Genomic DNA, 22445 nt, shown 5'->3' with positions numbered 1-22445 from the left:
TCAGATCAGTTGGCAATTAACTCTGTAATTACTATCTGAGGTCAGGGTTAAGCCCACAGTGAAAGGTTGGAGCTGCAAACATTTTTATATGATCCTCTTACTCTATTATCCTTTCTCACTGCTACAAGGTTTTACCTCATGGGGAGAATACATTACATAAAACCCCTTGGTAATTACTCCTCAATGAATATCTGCATGGTGTATAGTCCTATGATTAATCTGGAATCCCCTCTGCCCTGTCCAACTGCAGGCCTGGCTTTGCTTACCATGCAAGTTTCATTTTCACCTGAACAAATGGCTCCTTTAGACAAAAAGTGCCAACCTTTTACTTTTATTTGCTGCTTGGCGAAAAAAAAGGAGAAAGAGGGAAGGCAGAACCTCCTGCAGCAATAACAGATATCCCAACAAGGAGAAAACGTAGGGGTGGGGTTAGAGCGGTTGGTGGTGGGGAGTTTTTTTTGGAGGTAGAGACGCTAAATAGTGTTGAATAAAGGAACATTTATTTTTGTGCTTTGGCCTGTAACAGCCTCAGGAAATAGCTCAGTCTCTTGATCGCGAGCAAATCCTATTAACTTACAGTGCTCTCACTCAAGGTAATGGGCTCCACCTTGAGACTTGGGAGAACACTGACACACTGATACTGGTGTCTGGAGGGCTTGGCGTTGGGTAGTCTAACACTTGGGCAGAGACTAATCAAGTCAAACAATCTGCCGGGCTGGAGCAACACAGAGTGAGGATGTTGATATCCAGCAAGCTCATTCAACAGGCCCCTTCACACGTTCCTAACCCAATACCAAAGGATCAGTGCACGGGATCAGTTCAAGATCAGGTTATTCAAGCCCCTGAGAATTGTAAAGTGATCCCTGAACAGCTTTTGCTTTCTCAGGAGTGATCAGAGCTGCCGGTTCTGTTATAGACTGTTGGGGCTAGGGCCAAAGGGAACTCCTGGGGTCTCCATTTATTCCTGTCCAGCAAGGGGAGGCATGTGTGTCTGTGAAAGTGTTTGCACTATGTGTGACCAGAAAGTGAGAAAGAGGAACTCAATTTACAGTATGCGGGTAACCACCATCCAAAAGCCAATTGGTAGAGAAAATACAATATCTCTCTGTGAAAACATGGTGTACCTCTGGTTTATTATTTTCTGTCTGAAATCTGATGGTTCAGAAATGACTGTAGTTAGTTTGAAGCTGCCACATACTGTAATTAACTTAAAGTGAGAATCTCTGGAGAAATGGATTCCCTCTATCAAAGCATAACTGCTCCAATTAAAAGACTGCAGTAAATTGAAAATCACCTTTGATCCTTTTCCTTTGCCAAAAAAAAAAAAGCTTCAAACTGCTCATTTCCACACACATTTCACATAATGTTTTTGAGTGTAGTCAACTTTGAAACTCTCTAAAGCCTCATTTAAACATGTCACAAACATTACTGATGCCATGCGACTCCACTGATGGATCGCCTCAGCCTGGGCCCTCTCATAAATCCATGTAGAATGGCATGTTCTTCCGCTGTCACCATTACCCCTTGTGCCTGTCGTCATATGGCTGTCTTATGTCTGCAAAGTTACAGTGTGCACCTGTCAGATGCAATTTATGGCATCCAATTTGTTGTGTACCCTGGGAGTTGCAGCTTCTTGACAAGTTTTTTCCTTTTTTTTTTTTTTTGTATTTGATTTACATTATACATAGATATGTCTGTTGGAGCATTTCTTGCCAAGGACTTATGATTTGCACTGTTTTCATATAGGTTGACATCTCAATCAACATCATTAAACCATTTCAGAAACTTTTAAAATTAATATAAATTGTATTGTCACAACACTATGTTAAGGAAAATATTCCTAGTTCCTGAAGCATAAAAATGTCTTAGAAGTATTTTTCCTCCTCTGGACAACAACATTAGTTACCTCGTGATGAGCTGTCACCAGCTTTGTTTGATACAATAAAACAAAATGAATGCACCGCAATTAGATGTTTGTTCTTTGTCTTTGTTGCACGACTGCGCTGCTGCTGCTTGCGCTCTCAGCAAGGATTATTGCCCCAAAGAGGGAGAAGCATTACAAAATGACAGCCTCTCATGTCGAACAAGTCAAGCTGATTCTGTGAATATTGAAGAGGTTCCCACCACATGTTCTCCTGCATGTTAAGGGAGCAGCTTTAACCTTGTTTTGATTTGCATCTCCTTAGCAATTAAGATAATATGTCGTAATTAGAATTTTAATGTACCGCTGTGAGATTTTTGATAATTACACAGAATTCTCTGCGGTGATTTTCTCTTTGCCTGCTTGTCTTCACAGATGAATTCATGGCTGATTAGATCACTGCTCTAATCAGATTTGAGTTACATTGTAAAATAACGTCCCACATGTCTGCCAAGATGAGTTTGTCAGTGTAACTGTGAAGCACTTAACTTGGCTGTACATTTGTTTGAAAGGGAGTTTACAATTTGGACTTTTACTCAAAGCTGGTTGCTTCGTAACAGATAGAAAGCTGAGATGGAATCGAGCCAGTTAAGTATAAAGAAGAGTTCGTCTAACAGGGTTAAAGTGATGTCTTACACTGTGTCTGAGTCATACCGTCCTTCAGTTCTCTTCTGCTCTTTACACAACAAACAGTTTGTTCTCATTGTGAGCAGCGATTTGGGACACCAGACAGACGCAGTGTCCTCTAAGTTTGTTTTTTTTTTTTATTTTTAAAGCATCTATATATATTTAACAGCCACCATTTGAACAGTAGAAAAAAAAGATGTCATCTTAGATGGCCTATTGGATTTTGATTGGACATGTCTCTGTTAGCTACAGACACATGAACCACTGACTTCAGCCATGGCAGCTGCATAGGTTTTTAGATAATTGTGGCAGTTTGTCAGCTGAATAGACTCAGGACAGAGTTAGTTAATAGATAGATAGGATATGTATGATAAAGATGAGAGTTTTCAACTTTTAAATGCCTGACCTGATTTTAGATTTGTCTTTGTTATTAGAATTAGATGCTAAGAGTTGATTTAAAGAAGGCTGATACAGATATGATGACTGTAGCAGCAAAAAGCTGACAGCTATTATAGGTCAATGTAGGTTTGCCAGACTTTGTGCATTATGTGTGTTAGCTATATTTGTGGTGTAAATATGCTAATGAGCCATGTTTTGTGTCATGTCTTGTTATAAAGCATACTTATTTGATGTAAATTGTGGTTTGTTTTCCAAGAAAGGGCAATGAGTGACCCAGTTATAGAGTCTTTGGGGCCCAGCAGAGGAACTGGAAAACAGTCGTGTAAGAATAGTAGTTTTTATTAAGAGCGAGAATTACTTCCTAATGTTTAAAAAAAAATCTAAATGTTTCTTATTTTCTATTTGGCAAAAATGAGATTCTCTGCACATCTCTTTGGATGACCAATATTTATGAATGCTGCTCCAAATTCAATGAAAATAATACCATTCTTAGCCAGATCTGTAAACACCATTTGTCGATATTAAAACAGCTAAGGATAATAAAAAAATAGATGCAAACAGTGTTAAAAAGTCATTAGTAACCAGTGGTTACAGCTCTAGCTCTGTGTAGCAGCAACATTTACAAACACTGACTCTTCACATATACATTAAACAGAAAGAAAATTAGACTTAGTGAGCTTATGTGCTCAACATTTATGCTTCAGTTGCACATCCACATTGAAGCTTAGTATCTAATTGCTGTCTAGGATTAGGCAGATTAGATCCTGCACTGGTTCTATGTGGTCACATAATTTTAACTGGTCTGTTTTGTCAGCATAATGCTAATTATCTGCAACTAATGACTTTTTAGAAAATCTGTGGACCAGCAAACAGTTGGTGCTACTCTAGCAGCAGATTTCTTCTTTTGCATACAGTGTATTGGTGTTTGGTAGTCAAAAAGAAAGGACTGGTTTTAGTTTATTTGCTTTAAACTAGCACTGCAACCAATTTGGTCGAGAAGGAGAGTAATTGATATACTTTGTGACCAAAGACAGAGAACCTTAATGTTTGCAGAGGTAGACAAGTGTTGTGCTCCTCAGTGCAGATGCATGTTAGTTCCTGTAGCAGAAATATGAAGATGCATGAAGATGCACAGCTGCAGAGCAGTTAGTGGTAATAATACGGACACTGGTCTGCTACTAAAAGTGCCTACAGTGGCCAGTAGTGGACCATGCAGCAATGATGGAAGCTAAGCCTGGTCTTGTCTTCTAGTACATCATGTGGACATCCATGTGATTGTGTTTCTTACCTGAGGAAAATATGTCAACAGATTGCCCTGTGACATGAAGGAAAACCTGTACAGCAAGTGTGCAATGGATTGCTGAGTACCACCAATCTAGCTATGCAATATTAGCCACTTGGTTTTAATGTTTTGGTTAATAGGTGTAGATTTTAGCCATATTATTAAAGTTTCTCTTTAAGATTCGATTGACAGTTAAAAGCTACAAAGCCACCACATGTATACAATTAATCTGCTTAATTGGTGCTGCTTTAGTAAGTAAAATTGGCATTTTAAAATTGAGAAAGGCTTTTCCACTTGGATTTGTTTGCAAACCCTAAAACGAAGCACTAACATTATTCCACTGGAGGTTATTTCATCAGTATACCTAAAGTCAGGACATTAATTATAGTTGTTTGTTGTGTGTCTGCGCCTGCATTCATGCTGTTTGTTTCTATTCAGCACGAGGCAGCAGCCAATATTCCCCATGGCCTTTTCACTACAACAGCACAAACCAGTCAATATTGGCAGGAGAATATTTTCCTTCCCCAAGTTGCCACAGTATCAATACTTGAGCACGATAACCAGGGCCAGGGTAAATGAAGAGAGATTTGCAAAGAAAAACTAAACCTGAGACCTCTTTGTGGTGCGGAATTGGCCACCACAAAGGAATTAATGACGGATCCTTCCAGCATAATTGTCTAATTATGCCGGGCAGATGGGGCACTGCTTTAACTAGGACACATTGTGCTACCTCTCCAGACTCTCCACAACAAAAGGCAAACCAGTGTGACAGCCTCTTCAGCAGTGAGTGGGAGGGAGAGTGAAAGAAAGAAAATGGAGAGAGAGTGTAGCAGAGGAGAGGGGGGGGGGGGGACGACTGGGTCTGTCACCAAGCCATTCCTCCACTCGATATGTTACCACAGAAACAAATGTATGGTGTAAACACTGCGTGGATCACAGCTTCTGGGAGGTGAATCACTGCAGTGTAATGAGGTTGGTTTACATGCTGCTTCTCAGCTTCCCACCCAGGCTCAATTCAATACTTAAACCCTCTAATTAAAGAGAATCGACCACTCGATAATTGATCACATTGGCTGCCTCTGCATACGCCTGCACTGTAAGGCTTCATGCCACTGTTTATTAGAGCTGCCTGCCTTCCTTGTCTCCTGGGAAGGAGGGGGAAAGGGAAATGCTGCAGGAGAGGTGGCGGTAGTGATGAGGAAAAGGAAAATGTAAAGAAATTCAATCTTTGCTCTTAACAAGTGCAGTTAAAGTAGAAGTGGCACAAACTGTAGAGCCTTTTAGGAACTTAAGTTGTATTTTATTTGGGGTTAATGCAGGAATTTCAACAACACCGTAGAGACAGTCTAACAATTTCTGGTAAAGTTTTATAGACTTATGCCCGATGTTTTCACTGGAGTGCTAGAAAATGGAGGAGCTGCTTGTTGGATGAGGGTCAAGTGTCTTCTAATATGTGCTTTATTATGTCAAGAGGTGTACTTTAACCCAAACTATTACTAAATCAAACCAAGTTGTTTTAGTAGAATAAACAAACCAAATTATGACTGAAATTAAAAAATTAAAATTGAACCAATAAAAAAAAAGTACCTTAACACTGAGATTTTGTATTTCAGTAACGATTACTAAACTCCTATTTTTTCAAGGTTCTGTGTTTGTCCATCATCTTTCGTACACCAAGATGTTGTTGTTGACCTCCACCCTGGATGCTAACAATATAATGCTGATAGGATACCCAGTATATCTAAAAAGCAACCCAGAGGTCTTCTCACAAGGCATCAGCATGTGCAGATTTGGGAGTGTGTTGAATGTTCACAGTTGTGTCAAAACAGTATTCATAGCTTGTTGTGTTTTCAGATCCTCACATTTGACTGTTTTATGGTTAGGGAGAAGCCAAAAGCACAAATGTTTTATTTACATGTTCTCTGGTAAAAGTCTGAAAGGTTGAAAGGCTCAGAAACTTAGATCATTTTAATGCATAATAAGTATCCTAAGTTGTAATATCTAATGTGTGCTTGCTTTAAAAACGTTACAAAAAAAATTACATTTGCACATTTTTTCTTGTATATATGTCTATATGTTAGTAGTATTTTTACTGAGAAAGTAATTTGCATGAAAGACTTAGTAGAGGTGAAGCATGACCCAGCCTGAATTAATCTGGGTGTCTTCTTTGCCTTTGTCAGCCTTGGCAGGGTTATGCAGCCTCAGACTGCTCTTGTTTATTATTTCTTGTTTGTTTTATTTTGCCGCCTAACTCCTGTGTTACTCTTGAGTTCATTCAGCTGGTTATCATTGACTCGTGTTATTCTTTGTTGTCACGTTTGGAGGCAAGCAGGCAGGAAGTGCTACGACTGACTATTGAACCTCTGCAGGATCTCTGACTTATAGATTTCCTCTGGCTCCCTGTGTCATGGGGTAATTGCTGAGTTTCAGAAATTGATCTATTGAAAGTAAATGTATCATCAAGGTTGGGGCTGAGAGGAGAGTGGATTGACAGTGTTAGATGGTGACAGAAGAGGAAACAGAGATGCAGAGACACAGACAGTAGCATGTATTCATGGTAAGTAGGTCTTATGGTACACCTGCAGAGCAGAAAGTATTTATTACAGATGGGCCTGAGCAGGTGTGGGGGAGTTGAGGAAGATGTACGACTACAGCCACTCTGTTGAGCTAATTTCTCCTGAATCTATACCTCTTTCCTTTCCTTTTTTTTATCAAAATACATACATCATAGACACAGAAGTGCAAACTCAACATTTTCTTAATTGTGTAGTTATTGAATATTAGCTTCATTAAGTACATGTCATTATTACCTTGTTAGAATGTCTATTAGACATAGACGATAAAAAACCCCACAAAACTAAAGCTAATTGCTATGCCTAAAGCTTATCCATCAAAATAACATTATTAGATTAGACCTAAAAGTTACATATTTTATTTGCTATACATTTTAGCTATACAGGACCTTCACCTCAACCCCAGACATATAACTACAGTTTTCTTTGGCTTAATGTTTTTGTACAAAATGATCTGATCAGTGTGTCATGTCTGCTCTGGCAGCAACCCACTTGGCACGTCACCAAACACAGACATATTATTACAAAGTGGGTGTAACTTCCTTATGCCAGTCACAAAATGCTGGTTTGGCACTTCTAAATTCCTGTGGCTGGCAGCTGTTAGCCATCGCGCTGACAACCTTTAAAAGAAGCCTACTGGGGTTTTTCCCATCATTAACAGTTATTAAAAGTGACTTTTCAGAGACATGGGAACTCCTATGCATGTCATATGGACTGATTCGAGCACTTTTGATTTTATTTTGGCTAATTTTTGTCTGTCACGGCAGCACAAATTGCCTTTTTTAAAACAGACCGCAGAATTAAATTAAAACTAGTAAAGACACTTGGAATTTGAACTCAGTCAATTCATGCTTTCCTTAGCTTTAATTAAATCATCTTATAATCATGAGATTATTATTGTTGTTAAATATAGTTTTAGTATTGCATGTCTAAATGTGTTTTCAGTATCTGCATCTGGATTGAGATGAAAGAAAAAAAATAATTGACATTTACGAAATGTGCTTTATTTCAGTTCAAAGATTTACATCAAAACAAATGATATGGGTTAGAAAATAACTGCTTAAAACTGTCAAATTTACACTGTTAAACGAGATGTCCATATTTATTAATTAGTGTGTAAAACATTCTGAAATTGTGACTTAGTGATGAATTATTTAAATTACTGGAGATAAAGGTCAACTCTTAATAATATTCTCACACTGAGGAAGACCTGAGGATCACCACCAGCACCATCTCTACAGTAACTGTCTTTCATCAACAACAACAGGGATTAACGGATAAGTCGTTAATGGTAATCATAGCCGAGTAGACTTTTTTCCGCCTGTCACAGCAACCTCCAGTGCTGCATCCTTGATTAAGTTGCCTTGCTCAAGTTCAATATTGTAGCTTGTTTTACTGCTGGAAAGGTGCTGAAATATTTTGTGTACAGCATGTGTGATTTCACATCTAAGCTGTTTGGCTTGGTTAAAACAAACTCAGCTCTGTTTACCTGGTTGGTGCCGTTCATTTGAGCTGCTGTGAGAACTGTCTATCAGCGCCCTCAGAATTTAAAAGCATCTCTTGTCAACAAATCCCATATGAAGACCAAAAATAACATCTATGTCTGTTAATGTAAAATCCCTCTTATAACTTATTCCTCTGTTTGTACATCGCCTCCATTGTTCTCTTGTAAACACATAGAGGAGTTACACTCAATTATGAGCAGAGCCACTGTTGTTTATTTAAATGGAATCAGTCCCTCACAATCCTGATGTAATAAATACTCAATAGAAAAGTACACTATTATTTCTGTTTTTGAAAGTTTTTAAGAACTGGGTCTAGTAGCAGTTTTGGGAAGTTACCCGGCCTTTTTCAAGAAATATGTCTGTGAAGGTTCTCATTTTTCCAAGTCATGTATCCAGTGTAGGTTGAGTCAAATGAACTGGATTTAGTTTGAAGACATTTTGCTGTCATCCAAAAGAGCTTGTTGATTAAGATAGAGGGAGACTTTACTTGAGTAACCTGTGAAACTACTAATGTTTTAGAGTCTCCCATTAAGAGCTGTGACTTGGTTTACTAACCCTGAAGGAGGTTAGGGCTCTCTTTTTCAGAAAAAAACTGTGCATGTTTTAGAAGATCATCCATAGAAAAGTAATAATTGTTGTTTGGCTCATAACTAAATTATTTTTAAAATTAAAAAAAAAAAAAAAAAAGAGTTGATACATTAATCTGTTAAACTAAAGCCAAAATCTTAAAATATTTCCTCCCTCACGAGGCTGATTACAGGTTTCACAAAAGTTGCCTGCTGCTTTTTACTGTTGTTAGATTGGTTTTTATCTTTTTATATTTTCCTAGAAGCTTATACAACCCAAGGCTGCTTATTTTTGTGTCCCCAAATTATGTTTTATTGCTTTTTATGGGCAGCTGTGTGATCATATTGTGGTTAGCTTAAGTAGCATTATCCTGCAACAATGTTTAGATTTGAAGCCACAACCATCAGTTTTGAGATTTACATTCGCATTTTCATGAATCTTTTTCACACCTAAGTGTATAATGCCAACAAAAACTAACAAAGCCATTATTTTTTCACTTCTTTAGTCTTCTGCAGATGTTACAAAGTGAAGTTTATTGAAGTTAGTATCATTCTATACTCACTGAATTATTTCAGGCGTGAAAGAGAGACCCAGCACTGCTTCCAGACTCGGAGCAGATCCCCTGTGTGGTGTTATTGTAGTCTTGACCTTGGTTCTTCTCTAAAAGCTTTCTGTCAGTGCAGATTCCTGCCGACACGCAGCCCCATAGTTTTGACTGAAAACTCATTGAATCTACTTTGCCAAAGCCAACAGGGCAGAAGGGTGCAGGTGCTGCACTAGAATTAGTTTGCTTTTTGCTTAAAAAGTAAAGTGTGCTTCACCAAGAATGGCTCCCTTTTCCAAACAGGCTCTGTAAGCAGAATCTGCTAGCTGGGCTCCACTTTGGGGGCTATGGTTTCATTGGAATTAAAAAGTCTGTTTACACTGTACGAAACAAATATATATATTGGATTCTGATACTTGACTGTATATATTTGCTGCCCAGTCTGTGATACATGGTCATTCCAGTAAATATGTGTGGGATGGGAGTGAGGTGAGTCAGTCTTGGCCCAGGCTTAGTTTAAATTATTGTGCGACGGTGACATCAAGGAGAAAATAGACTAAATAAGATTGAGTTCTGTTCTTTGGCACAAAGGAAACCTGGTTGGCACACAATATCCAAACAGAAATAACATTTTCCACTCAGGTTAGATTTACCTCCTTCCTGGCCCAGAAACTTTGCTCTTAGTTTTGTTATGTTGCAGTTATTGGTGTGCAGGGTGTTATATCTGACATAGATGATCCATTTTGAGAGTTTAAAATATTGTGTATGTAAAGAGCATCTGCTACAGACCTATGTTTCGCTCGACCTGCAAAGCATTAAATAGGTCAGTAATATTTCCCCCTGTTTTTCTGTGGGGTTTGTAAAACGCCTGGAATACAGGACCGAATCATTAGCATGGACGCAATCCAGAGCATTAATGGTAACCAGGCAGAGTCGGATGACATTGTTATTGCAGCCGTTCCCGGGAAAGTGAGGGGAACTGAAAATTTATATTTGATTTATTGCAGGGTTTGAATTTATGTTCCAACTCTCAATAGGAAAGTAAGTGATCTTCGCCCAGCTTCTCACAAGAGAGGGCCCCACAGCATCTGGTGCTGGAAACATCTCTGTATCAAGCAGAGTTCCTTCTAGTTTCTCTTCGCACTGCTTAGCCACCAAGAATTTACACCTGTAGGGGATATAGTATTACTATGTTTATTGGACTGGATTCAAGTCTGAGCCTTGAGAAATTATCAGACGGGTAAAATAAGCTGGCCTTTGTGGGAAACGTCATGGAAATATCAAGTGTGTCTGCAACCTCATTTCCAAAAAGTTGAGACGGTCTGTATGTAAAAACAGAATGTAATTATTTTAAATCCTTGACCTCTGAATGCCTTCTCATAACACTGTTTCTCCTACAATTATATTAGTGCGGCACCTCGCCTGCCTTTAGATCTTTCCATTAGCTCAGGTTTATACTTTATCATTTTATTAAAAACCTGAACAGTATGATGTTATCTCTCATATTTACATAACTGCAAGTCATTTCTCCTCTGCCTTCTGTATTGCGCATGGCTTAGTGCACACAAAGAAACCATGTCACAAAATACGCCCCCATGTTTCACCATTTCACTCTCAGAATGGATTTTATTAATAATGTGCAAGCTACAACCTACTAAAATCTCCATGAAGCACATATACACACACCTGTGGCTACAGGTGAGCTAATTGCTACAAGAACAAGCTGCTAATAGACACAGATACAGCAGGAATGTTTTCACGAGTAGGAGAGAAACTCACAGTTCGTCAGCAATGAACTCTCCAGCAACCAGAGAAAGCAAAAAGTTATTTCATTAATTTGACTACTGGACTGATTTAAAAGAAGAAAACTATATTGGATGTATCAGGAACACCTCCCATAACTACTCTACTCATGTGGAGCATGGAGCAGAGTAGTGATTGGGCTGCACTCTTATGTGCAAGAATATGGGTCTGTCCTATGATCTGTTACTATTATTGGTCTTTCCAATCCAGACATTAGAAGTTGTGCCATTGATAAACCAGAAAAAAGAAATCTCAGACAGGATAAAACCAATATTGAGTGGGTGTGATCCTCAAGCAGTAACAACATACTTTAGTGAAAGTCAGTAAATGAGAGCTTAGGAAACACTTTTGACAAAGATTGTCATTGAAGAGTTTGTTGCTTCTTTTACAGATGTGAACAAAAAACATGTATAAACAAGACCCAAACAGCTTCTCTGGGCCCAAGTTCATCCCTTTAGATCTTTTTCCAAGAAAGGCTTTGCTTATTTCAGCAATGCAATCCCATTCCATACTTGGCATGTACAGCAACAGTATGGCTTGTAAGACTCTAGGTGCTAAAACATGCCTAAAGGCTATGAATATGTAACACCAACTAATTAAAAAAACAAAAACAAAAAATGCCGCCTTAACAAATTAAAACATGAAGACAAATGAATACTGAAAATTTGGATTTTTCCTAGATGGAGCAAAAAGGGAAACATGGAAACGTGGACATAATATTGCTTTCTTGGTCAAAAACAAAGAACAACTATCTGAAAATTGGGCATGTTGTCTTTGCATTATTTTTAATTAAATACTGTGTGAGTGATTTGCAAGTCATTACACTCTGATTTTAGTTTACATTTAGTGTTTCATCGTTTGTAAAACAGGGTTGTAGAAGCTTTTATTCTCATCATGCTTTTAGTCATTGCCCGCTATTTGCCGTTATGCAATTCAGGATAAAATCCTAAGTCATTATTGACTTTGGTGTAATATTTATGTAATGTATTTGATAGATGGAGTGTCTGCTCAGTACTACAAGCAGTATGACAAAAACAAAGATCTTTAAATTGCCCACCTCGAGTACGGTTATTTATTGAGTTTTTTTCTCCAACAGCACATTGACATGAGCACAAATATACTGCTTTCTGTCACTGTTAGTGCACTGTTGAATTCTTGAAACATCCTCGCATTATTATCTGCTGGAAGTGATGAGACAAATACCTTCTTTATGGTTTAGTAATAACTGCCTTATTTTTCATAGGGACGCAGAGCATTATTTATCACTGGCAGTGTTCATGGGGATTAATGATGCATTACTCTGTTGGAGTTATCTGGCATACAGCACCAGCCGAAGGAATCTGGAAGGTTATCAGAGCAATAAATCCCAAGTTTTTCTCAGTTGTTTGTCACGATGCACTGCAGCAGCCAGTAGTTATGATGGTTCCAGCTTGTTCTATTACTCTCCCTCTCTTTTGGAGCCTTCACCAAGAAAGCACAACTTGTTTAAGCTGCGAATTGATAAGGTGGAATTTGATCGGGCAACCCCAAGTTCAAAGCAAGCAACTGCTTTTAAAATCTCATCCTTGATACTGTGTCTGTCTCCGGCTGGATGATTGGGTGTAGATAGGAAACTACACACTTACTGATTTTCAGTCTTGGCAATGAAAACTGTCTGTTCAGTCTTGCATTTTAACTGTTCTGTCGATTGCCATCATCCAATTCTGTCTGTCTATAAACTGAAAATTAAATTAAGTGTGCAGACTGTTACACAAGTTCAATCTATACCCTGACAGCAGCACATTTCTTTCATCATGGCTTATTTTCTCTGTTTAATTTATTGAATAAATTGCCCCTTTAACTTGTCAAGCAGGAGGAAGCCATCCATGCATTGTCTATGATCCGGGCAGAGAGGAAGATCCAGTCTATTAGTGCAATGATAGGGCCTTTACTGTGGTGTGCTCACTGATTGAATGGCATCCTTGTCAAGGTCAGGCCGGGGCTAAGAGCTATTTTCTGCTTACCTGTGCAGCCAGTCGGCCACAGAATCTGCACACAAACTGCCTTTGGACAAGCAAGCTTAGTAAGCGGAGAAGCTCATCACTGATATTTCCAGCTGGTAACATAAAGAGAAACCTCTGTGCCTGCAGAAAAGGACACAGTGGCATGAGTAATATGATAACAGAGATCTCGCTACAGTGTGTGAAGACATTAGGAATGTTGTTTTTTGATCTGTGCCAGGAGCCTAATCATATCCTCCCATTGTGTAACTGTCAAAGAAAACTATTGTGTTAAATGTGAATCAGTTTGCTTTGAATATTTGGGACTGACTCAGAGGTGAAGCTGGGAGGACGGCTGTTTTGTCTGATCATTCCTGATAATTGGGAAGTCTTGTTTCGAGCCTGTTTTCCTCAAAATATAAGCTTCTAGTTTAAGTAGAGTTATTTGAATTAAGATAGAGTTTTTCCTTTTCTTTTTGAAGATATATTCTTGAATTTGTACATCGACAGTGGTGATGATGATGATTATGTTCATGATGATGGCAATGATAATGATTGTATTTCCCACTGTATGTAATCTGTTGTCTGTTTCTCTATTTTAGCTTGTTCTGTTTTTTCTTCATTTCTTTTCTTCATTTAGTTTGTTTTAGTTTTCTACTTTTAAGTAAAATTTTTTAAAGGTTTCATGCAAAGCACTTTTTATTTTAGTTTCTCCTCTTGGCATGTTTCCAGTCTGGTCTATATTCTAACTTGTACTGAGGAACAAAAGAGAAGATGGGGAGACACATGAATGCTGTGTTTTGCAGTCCTTTGATCTGCCTGTTCACACATTCGCGAAATGCAGCTTTTACCTTTGTTTGTAACTTTATATATTTTCAATTAGGCATAGTGAAACTTATGAATGGTTTAAGTGTGATTTGTTGTAAGTGGTGATGTGCAGGAATGCAATCATTTGCAGTCCCAGGACTCGCAGTGGCGACCATGTTTTGATACGGAATTCTGGGTTTAGATCATTTTGAAACAACAAATGTGTTGATAAAACATTAGGAGGCCCAGTTGGGGGGAGTTGTTTTTAACACTGGAGGATCAGACTGTAAGTGAAATTTTAGCTGAGATGATAGATTTTGTTTTGTTTTTCTTTAATTTCTCTTTTTGTTGAATTTTGGATCTCGTATTGGATCCAGTAAGACTAGGAGTTTGTTTCTGCATAATGATCACTCACCAGTTTACGGTTGATAAATTGAAATGCAATGCTAATGCTCATTAGAATCCACTTTTTCCCCACACCACAGTTTTGATGTGAATTTTCTGCACTGCCACATTGAATTTAGCCAGGCCTGACCTGTGCTAAGCCCTAAACGGGGCTGTCATTTAGCGTATGTTAAAAAAATCTCTTCAGTAACATGGATCACCCGCACTGGCTGCCACCTCTGTGAGATCAAAGCACCGTGGAAATCCACCATGCTGCTAACAGGGGAGTTGTGGGGAGCAGGAAGCAGAACGGATTCACCTGTGCTGGGGCCAAGCACAGCTGCATTCCTACCAGCTGGAGCCCGCTGACCACAGACAGGATTAGAGGGTTTAGCTGCAAAGGTCCCTCATCATCTCTCTGCCTGAACCTTGTATGGCAACAACCCCTGCAAACACAAATGCCTTTTTATGATCACTTAATAACACCTCCATCCTCAGTTTATGCACACTCACACTCAGTAAATCAGCTCCTGTGCTTTTATAGCCACAATTGTCTCTGCAGATAAAGAGAACAACCCAGCAGTCTGGGACTCCCAGCCCATGAATCTGTTGTGAAGGCATTTTTTTTCTCCTCACCCCCCATCAGATAAGTATCACTATACAGCTTGCTATTGTGAAGCCGTTCATCGGCTTCTGTATCAGAGTTCTGCCCCCCCGTGCCTGCCAGGTAAACCCGTCTGCCTTTCTTTTGCTGCAATGGAGGGAGTTTGGCTCTGACTGACTGAAACAACATCACCTTGTTTATCCTGTAAATAATTCACCCCTTCCGGGCAACAGAAACAAAATCAAGGTTGTGTGTTTAACAAGGGAGTCAAGGAATGAGAGGAGCCAGAAAAAAAAAATAAACAAAAATCAGGTGTTGCCTTTTTAGATAAACTTGCTGCCTGGAGACAGCGACAGCAACTGATTCCTATGCAGTGCGAAGATACCGCAGTTAGATGTGTTAGTTGTGTGTGTGCAGTGTGGATTTTTTTTAAATGTGTGTGTGTGTGCTCACTGAACTTGCCCTTTGATAGCTCTTTGAAGAGGGTGCAGAGATACTGTTGGGGACATTCTTGTCGTGTTTAACATCACAACCTATGGAGTGTGTCGGGGCGTCATTGAGTTTGATGTTTATCATCGGGAGGGGATGAGGGCTGTTCCTGGGAGCTGTCACCCACCCACCCCCACTCACTACCCAACCCCTCTGTGACACACACGTGTACGTGGACACGCGAGCTGCCTTGGTTTGTTTTGGTGTTTTGTGTTGTCTGACATCACTCCCCTGAGGTAGTGTACTACTGTCTAGAATAGACAGACTATTTATTTCCCCTTCACTTGCAGCACAGGGACACCTTCCTTCTACCTGTTTAGATTCAGTGTGTGCACAAAAAAGGAATTTGTAAAGTTGCATCAGACATGCTTGGAAAACGCCAGAGAAACCTCTCTTTGCCATCTTTCGTTCATCGACAATCGGTTAATAGAAAAGAAGATGCAAAAAAATGCAATAGATTTTGTTTTATAAAAAACACAATTTTGAAAAAAAACACGGCTACTTCTACTTTGGACAAAATATCTGTATCTTGCTGCCAATTTCTGCTACAATCTGCCACCAAAACTCCACATAAAAGAAACTCTAGAGTAGAGGTACATCATGTATACTCGGACCTTTATTGGAAGCACTAGAATAACACTGACATAGGTGGGAATCAGCAATGATAAAACATTATCTTGATTAATTATGTAATCTTGTAGTGGCCTCAAGTGCATTTACATCAGAGTAGCTGATTCAAATTGATTTGCATTGTACATTATTTTAATTCAAAGGAGCTAATAACAGAGCATCCCCATGCTTATCCTGGAGCACATACTTAAGAATAGAGATGGGGACTATGAAGCCTCCCAATGTGTTAGTACTTCCTCAGTATGTTTTAGTTCCCATAGTAACAGGTTACTCCAGTGGGTCACGCTGAGTGCAGTGATGAAACAGTGTGAATCAAATGCATAGTAAGAAGCATACGATTGTTGACCACCAATCCATTCTTACAGTTTCTACTTGCCTGGTCCAGGTCTCTGCAGGCAGCAGTTAATGCACTGACCTTGCTTTCTAAAGCCACCTCCTCTAACTCAAATGGTTGGATATGTAGGCATTTTTAAGTCAGCTGAGAGATATTAATGCCTTTCACACAGTGAAAGTGGGATTATTGCACCTTCTTTGCTCCTTGCTAACAGAGCCAAATCATTGTGTGAACATGCCTCACTGAATACAGATGCTATTGTCATGTCTGACTTTTTTTTTAAGCATGCATTAGTATGGTACTATGCAGCCATGTTTGATTATTGTCAGTGAGGAAAGAACATAACATGGGACTTTTGTTTGCAACATTTACTGTCTCTGTGTTAAAAGTGCTATAATCTCTCAATCTGTCTTCTCAGGGGTTTCTTCCTTATAGGATATGTCCAAATTGCTTACGTTTTACAGTGCAGAGGTGGAACAGCTTTACTTAGAGCTTTACTTCCAAAAGACTCAATCAAAAGACCCTAAAAATCCTTCATAGGAAATTTCACATCTTTCACTCAGTAACATACTGTTTTGCAAGTAAAATTCCCAATTACCAGGATGTTTTTCAAGCTCAGTCTTATCTCTTTAACTTCTGATGTTGTAGTGTATTAAAACAATAGGAAGTGAGTCAGTGTCCAAATACTTGCACAGATTGCATCAGTAGACCATCAGTCAGCTTTATGTTGTCTTGCAGCCTAAAGCTGCATGACAGCTGTGAAACATCCATTACAAAAGCAGACTTGAGCAGTGATACACAAGCCTCCCCACCATGCTGGTGTGTCAGCTAGGGATGGAGCTGGCACTGAACAGCAAACAACGAGGATCTGGATATTTGAAGCTGAAATGGGGCTGGTTTCCCATCGGGCTACATGCTATGCCTCCCCTTTGAGTGCTGATTGCAGACATAAGAATGTGGTTGACTGATCTGAAAGGAAATTACTGGAGAGAGAGCTTATCCATGCCTTTGACTGATAATCAGCTCATTAACGTGTTGATCATTTACACCTCTCCCTCCTGCCCGCTCTCTATTCTTTTAGCTGTGTCACTAAAGTGGAGCACAGAGACTTTTAATGGTTTGGCAAGGAGCCTGCTGTGTTCAGGCAGAGTTAGAACAACCACGCTTACCCTGGCTATTCTCTACTTTTACACAGGTCTCCACCAGGTCTCCACCCCACTTATCAACCCTCTGAGGGAGGAGAAAAAAAATTAAATACAAATAACAACAGCAACAACAACATATGCAACCTCAACGCGAGCTGCGCCTTAGCACCCCAACATGACTAACTGTGCATGAAATTGAACTGATTGGAGTTATTGACCACAAGGCTCCAGACTCTGAGAGGACAGAGAGGTGTGAGGGGTGTGGGGGGGGTGCCTTGTGTGTTACCTGATTGAGTGAAAAATCCTTGGCTGGTTGCTGTGATGCCAGGCACTTTACAGGAAAGAGTGATTTAATGGAAGCTGCCAGACCTCATCAATGTCAGTGCTCTTGGTGAGGGCCCTCTGCTCCACCAGTGTTTTATATAAAAGCGCTTGCAATGACAACTCCTGATGGACAGATGTTTTCTGGTTGTTTTAACTGCACAGTGAAAAGAAACTCTGATTTCAGCCCCTGCAGCTGACTCTGAAAGAGAGCATGTGAACCAAAGGAGGCTGCTGCAGGCCACCCTAGCATTCAGCACCCTCACCCTCTCCTATTTTAGGCCTCTATAAATAGCCCTATTGAATTTTAGCTGAGGTTGATAAGCCTATAATTAATGTGACTATCATTAGGCACAGGCAGTTCCTCTCAAGAGGAAGCAGCTAGGGAGGTGAGGCTGGAAAAATGGAGACTTTTAAGGGTGATTTGAGCTGTGTGAGAAGGTGAAAAGGAGTGACGGCCAACTAGCTTCCCTGTGATGTGCAGAAGGCGCCGCTTTGTTTTCAAGCTGCAGGATAACACACAGCATCATCTATCAACTTGCTGCGAATACCCACTGTGTTGCGTCTTCAGTAGATCTGAATTGCATTGGAATTGCATCATTAATAGAGCAGAAATGATTCCCAGCAACTCTGAGAAAATACATTGACCCCTGAGGGAGACTAGAAACAAGACAATGTTTTTACAGGAGGAATATCTAACTAGAGGTCCCATTACCACTTCATCAATATACAGCAGCAAGTGAGGGAGAGTAAGGGAGGAGGGAAGAGAAGCTAAAAAAAAAAAGGAGTGAAGGGAATGTAATAGCTTATGGTGCTAATGGCAGTCTGAGCACTCCAGTCCCAAACATTCAGCTGCCTCATCTCATCTGAGCTGTGTAATTGCCCTCCTGGAAGCTGCCACGCGAAGCGGCTGCCTCCGTAGTGAAGAGTGGCAGCTGTTGGATGTTGAGGAGCAGGTCTGGGTCAGGTCCCCAAGTGGGGCTCCTTGCAACTATGAGATGTCATAATTAATAGCTATCTGGGGGCCAGTTTTGGGTGGCCGCGTTGTGGGGGGAGCATCTGGTTAAATCGAAGCCAAACAGAGAGCGACGCCAGACTTATTCTCCACTTAACTTAATGTATACTTATCATCACTTTGCCTGTAGCAAGCGAGTCTGTGCAGCATCATACTCTTAGCTTTTCTGGTATTATTTTTTTCTCTTGTTTGTATTAGGTTTCACTTCTGTATCTAAATGTACTCAGAGATATGCTGCTATGGCGTACCGGGGGAACTTATTAATCTTTGGGGACCAGCGTTCTCCCTAGTTAAGTAAATATAACATGAGCTGCTGTGGAAGATACAAGCTCCAAGCACCTTAACAAAAATTTGTTACTCCAGCTTCGCTCTTTCTTCCCATCCTCCTCTCCCTCTCTCTAACATGCCGCCTGGGGGCAAATCTCACTCTGTCTCATCTGCTGCTTAATTTCACTGGAGCGGCCCTCAGTAATGAAGCGCCTTGATGTACATTTGCCAATTTCTGCTGCTGCCACTGCAATATAATTGGGATATGACTAAGCATGAATACTCGGCACAGGGTTGGTTGACCTCTCGGTGACCCCACGAATAGCTCTTTTATCATAATGGAGGTATTATCTCACATAATCTGAGAATGGAGAGGGATTGTCTGCAGGGTGCCAGGGATGGAAATGAATTGATGTAACTCCTGTGTGCCACAGAGGAAGGAGAAAAAAGTGTGAGATACATTTTTTTACATGCTACTAATGAAGACATTTTCTTCTTATCTATTGCTGCTTTGTGTTTATTGGAGGAGAGCAGCTTCTGGCAAAAGCAGGGGTGGCTTTTTTCTTTCTTTTTTTAATGCTAGAGAGGATTTCTCTGTATGTGTGTATATATGTGTGTCTGTCAGCCATTTCCCTGCGTGGGTGCACTGTGTGCTCACATGTGAGTGTGTATGTGTGTCTGGTAATGACCCTGTAAAATGACAAGCTGAGCTGGCAGTGAGAGTACAGCCGCTTGTCAGAGAGAGAGAAAGAAGGTGGAGGAGGAAGGGGAGTTCAGATGGAGGTGTGGGGAAAGGGGGCGGGGGAGAGTGGCTGTGAGGTCGGTGGTTGCTGTGATTCACCATGCTGTCATCAGAGAGTGACCGAGGCCCCTGAGTGGCCCTCTCTATTCCCACCTGAGAGGCCTCAAATGGAGGGGCCGCGCTGTCATTATTTACAGCCCGCAGCTCCTAACCTTGGATTTGGAGCTCATCACTGTGAAGGGAAAATCTGATTGGACTTGACGTGTACCCAAGCCAGTGACCTTGATAAGTGTGAGGTGCCTGCAGCAAGAGGTTAGGGAAGACGAGCTTGGATTTGTGCATATATGTGTGTACATGTTTGTGAGTCTGTGTATTTTTAACCAGGTGGGGAGTTGGAGCCATGGTTGAATGACTGAATCATGACTCAAGATGACACGTGGTAGGGCTGCTCATGGACCGAGCCACTGCAGGCATATGCGACATTACCTCTGCTCATTTTACAGCCACCGTGATAATAATAATGTCACAACAGGGAAATTATAACGGAGGCTTTTTCCACTGAAAACAAAAGTTAATACAACCCTGTTTCCACAAAGTTTAGATGCTGGGAAAACCATTTAAACTCCATATTTAATTGAAAAATAAAAGACTTCATATCAAATGTTAAAACTAGGAAATAGTATAATTCTGAAAAAATATAAATTTGTAATATAATAAATATATGCTCATTTTCAATTTAATACTAAGCAGCAACACAATCCATAAAAAAAGCTCTCGTAGCCAAATATGTTTCTTCGCTCCAAGTCATTGACATGATTGATTTTAAAAAGTGCTTCTCAGAGAGGCTTTAGAAGTCAAAGTGTTATTTTATTTTGAAGTAGGGTAATGCAAATGACTTTGGTGTGTTCAGTGTCCGTCCTGCAGAAGGCAGAACTTAGAGCACAGAAAGGATTTCTCATGGACGAGTCAAGCCAACAGCCACAAGAGAATCAAGTTCTTTTGCCATCTCAAACATCTTAAATATAACATTTTAAAGCAGTTTAAATAGACGAGAACTGACATTCTTCAGTTGAGAAAATATAAAGTAAATAACTGATTCTAAAACGGCACTAGAAGTCACATTGTAGAGTTTGCTAAAACCACTATGAAATGTTTGAGGTTTGAATTGTTTTAGATGGTAAATATTCACTTACGTCTTTATAAAACATTTACTGGACTATCGAAAGCCTGTATGACGACCAAATCCTGCTCATACAAACAGAAGCACGTTGGCTGGTGACTGGACAAGTGTACTTTATGGAACTGCAGAATATAATAAGTAATAATGAAAGAGGCATCTAACTTTGTACAAATAGCTGACTGATAACATTTTTTAATTAAAAAAAACATACTTTGTTTTATGATCTGTAATGAAACCAACAATCAGACGCAAGGAAGAGCACCATCCACTACAAGGACGATCTTTATATTCAACATGTTATATAAAGATAGATAAATTCAGCACTACGTGCCTCTTGAAAATTGAAAAACTCTTGCAGCGATAGTATCAAAAGCCTGTTAATCTCATCCCTGTTCAGAAGTATACAAACTCAAGGATAAAATTAGTGTTTTGTAATGAAAAGGGGTTAAAAAAAACTATTCTTATGTACTTACATGTCTGCACAGGTTTAGCTTCAGCAAGAGGGAATCGCTCTTTTCTTTTTTTGTTGTTTTTATTCAACGACTGGGGTTTGGAAGTTTGCAAACCACTGATGATTATGGTATTAAAGATATGCAAGACAAGGCTGAAAATGATTTTTGAACGACTTTGATCTTCAGGCCCTCAGATTGCACTGCATTAAAAACAGATAATTGTGTTGTGGGAATCACAGCAAGTGAACACAGCTAGCTGCAGGATCCACAAATTTAGTTAAAGTTAAAACTCAAGCATGCACAGAAAAAGATCCAGAAATACTACTTCATTTAATGGGGCTGAGCTTATTTACATTGGACTGAGGTAAAGTAGAAAATGATCAAGAACATAAAATTTATTTTTGTAACTGTCTTTCCTGTACTTTTTAAAAAAGATTATCAGCCTATCATTTATAAGACATTATCTGTGATGATGAGTGTACACAGCAAGTGCACATGGCATGAGTTATTTGCACTTGTTATTGCTGAATGACCTATACGTTGTGGAGCAACATATGATGCATCAGGGCAGGTTATTTTTAGGGACCCCTTTGTTTATTTCAGAGAAACAATGTCAAACCACAAATCTGCAACTGCATGTAGGAAATGAGTCTTGGTGTTAACAGGCCTGCATGCAACCCAGATATTTCACCACTGAAAGCATCTGGTGCCTTATAAGAGGCAAATATTGCAAAGGAAGACAGTTTGACAAGCTGAAAATATGAAGTTAGGGAGAATGAGTGAAATATTTCCTTAAGACTACAACAGTTACTGTAAGTTACCAAATACTAATAGAAGTATTGGTAAACATGAGCCTTCTAAATTGTTTTCTGGCA

At 39.7% G+C, this 22445-nt stretch overlaps 1 protein-coding gene across 2 annotated transcripts in view; it reads left to right on the top strand.

Moving 5' to 3' along the window:
• The window catches only part of LOC121632071 (adenosine kinase-like), a 120942-nt gene that overhangs the window by 24210 nt on the left and 74287 nt on the right, over nt 1-22445 (top strand). The gene's annotated exons all lie outside the window — the stretch shown is intronic.

The sequence above is a fragment of the Melanotaenia boesemani genome, chromosome 21 (genome assembly GCF_017639745.1).
Source record: "Melanotaenia boesemani isolate fMelBoe1 chromosome 21, fMelBoe1.pri, whole genome shotgun sequence".
Taxonomy (NCBI): domain Eukaryota; kingdom Metazoa; phylum Chordata; class Actinopteri; order Atheriniformes; family Melanotaeniidae; genus Melanotaenia; species Melanotaenia boesemani.
Note: the sequence above shows the minus strand (reverse complement) of the source record. Positions and strands in the feature narration are given on the sequence as shown.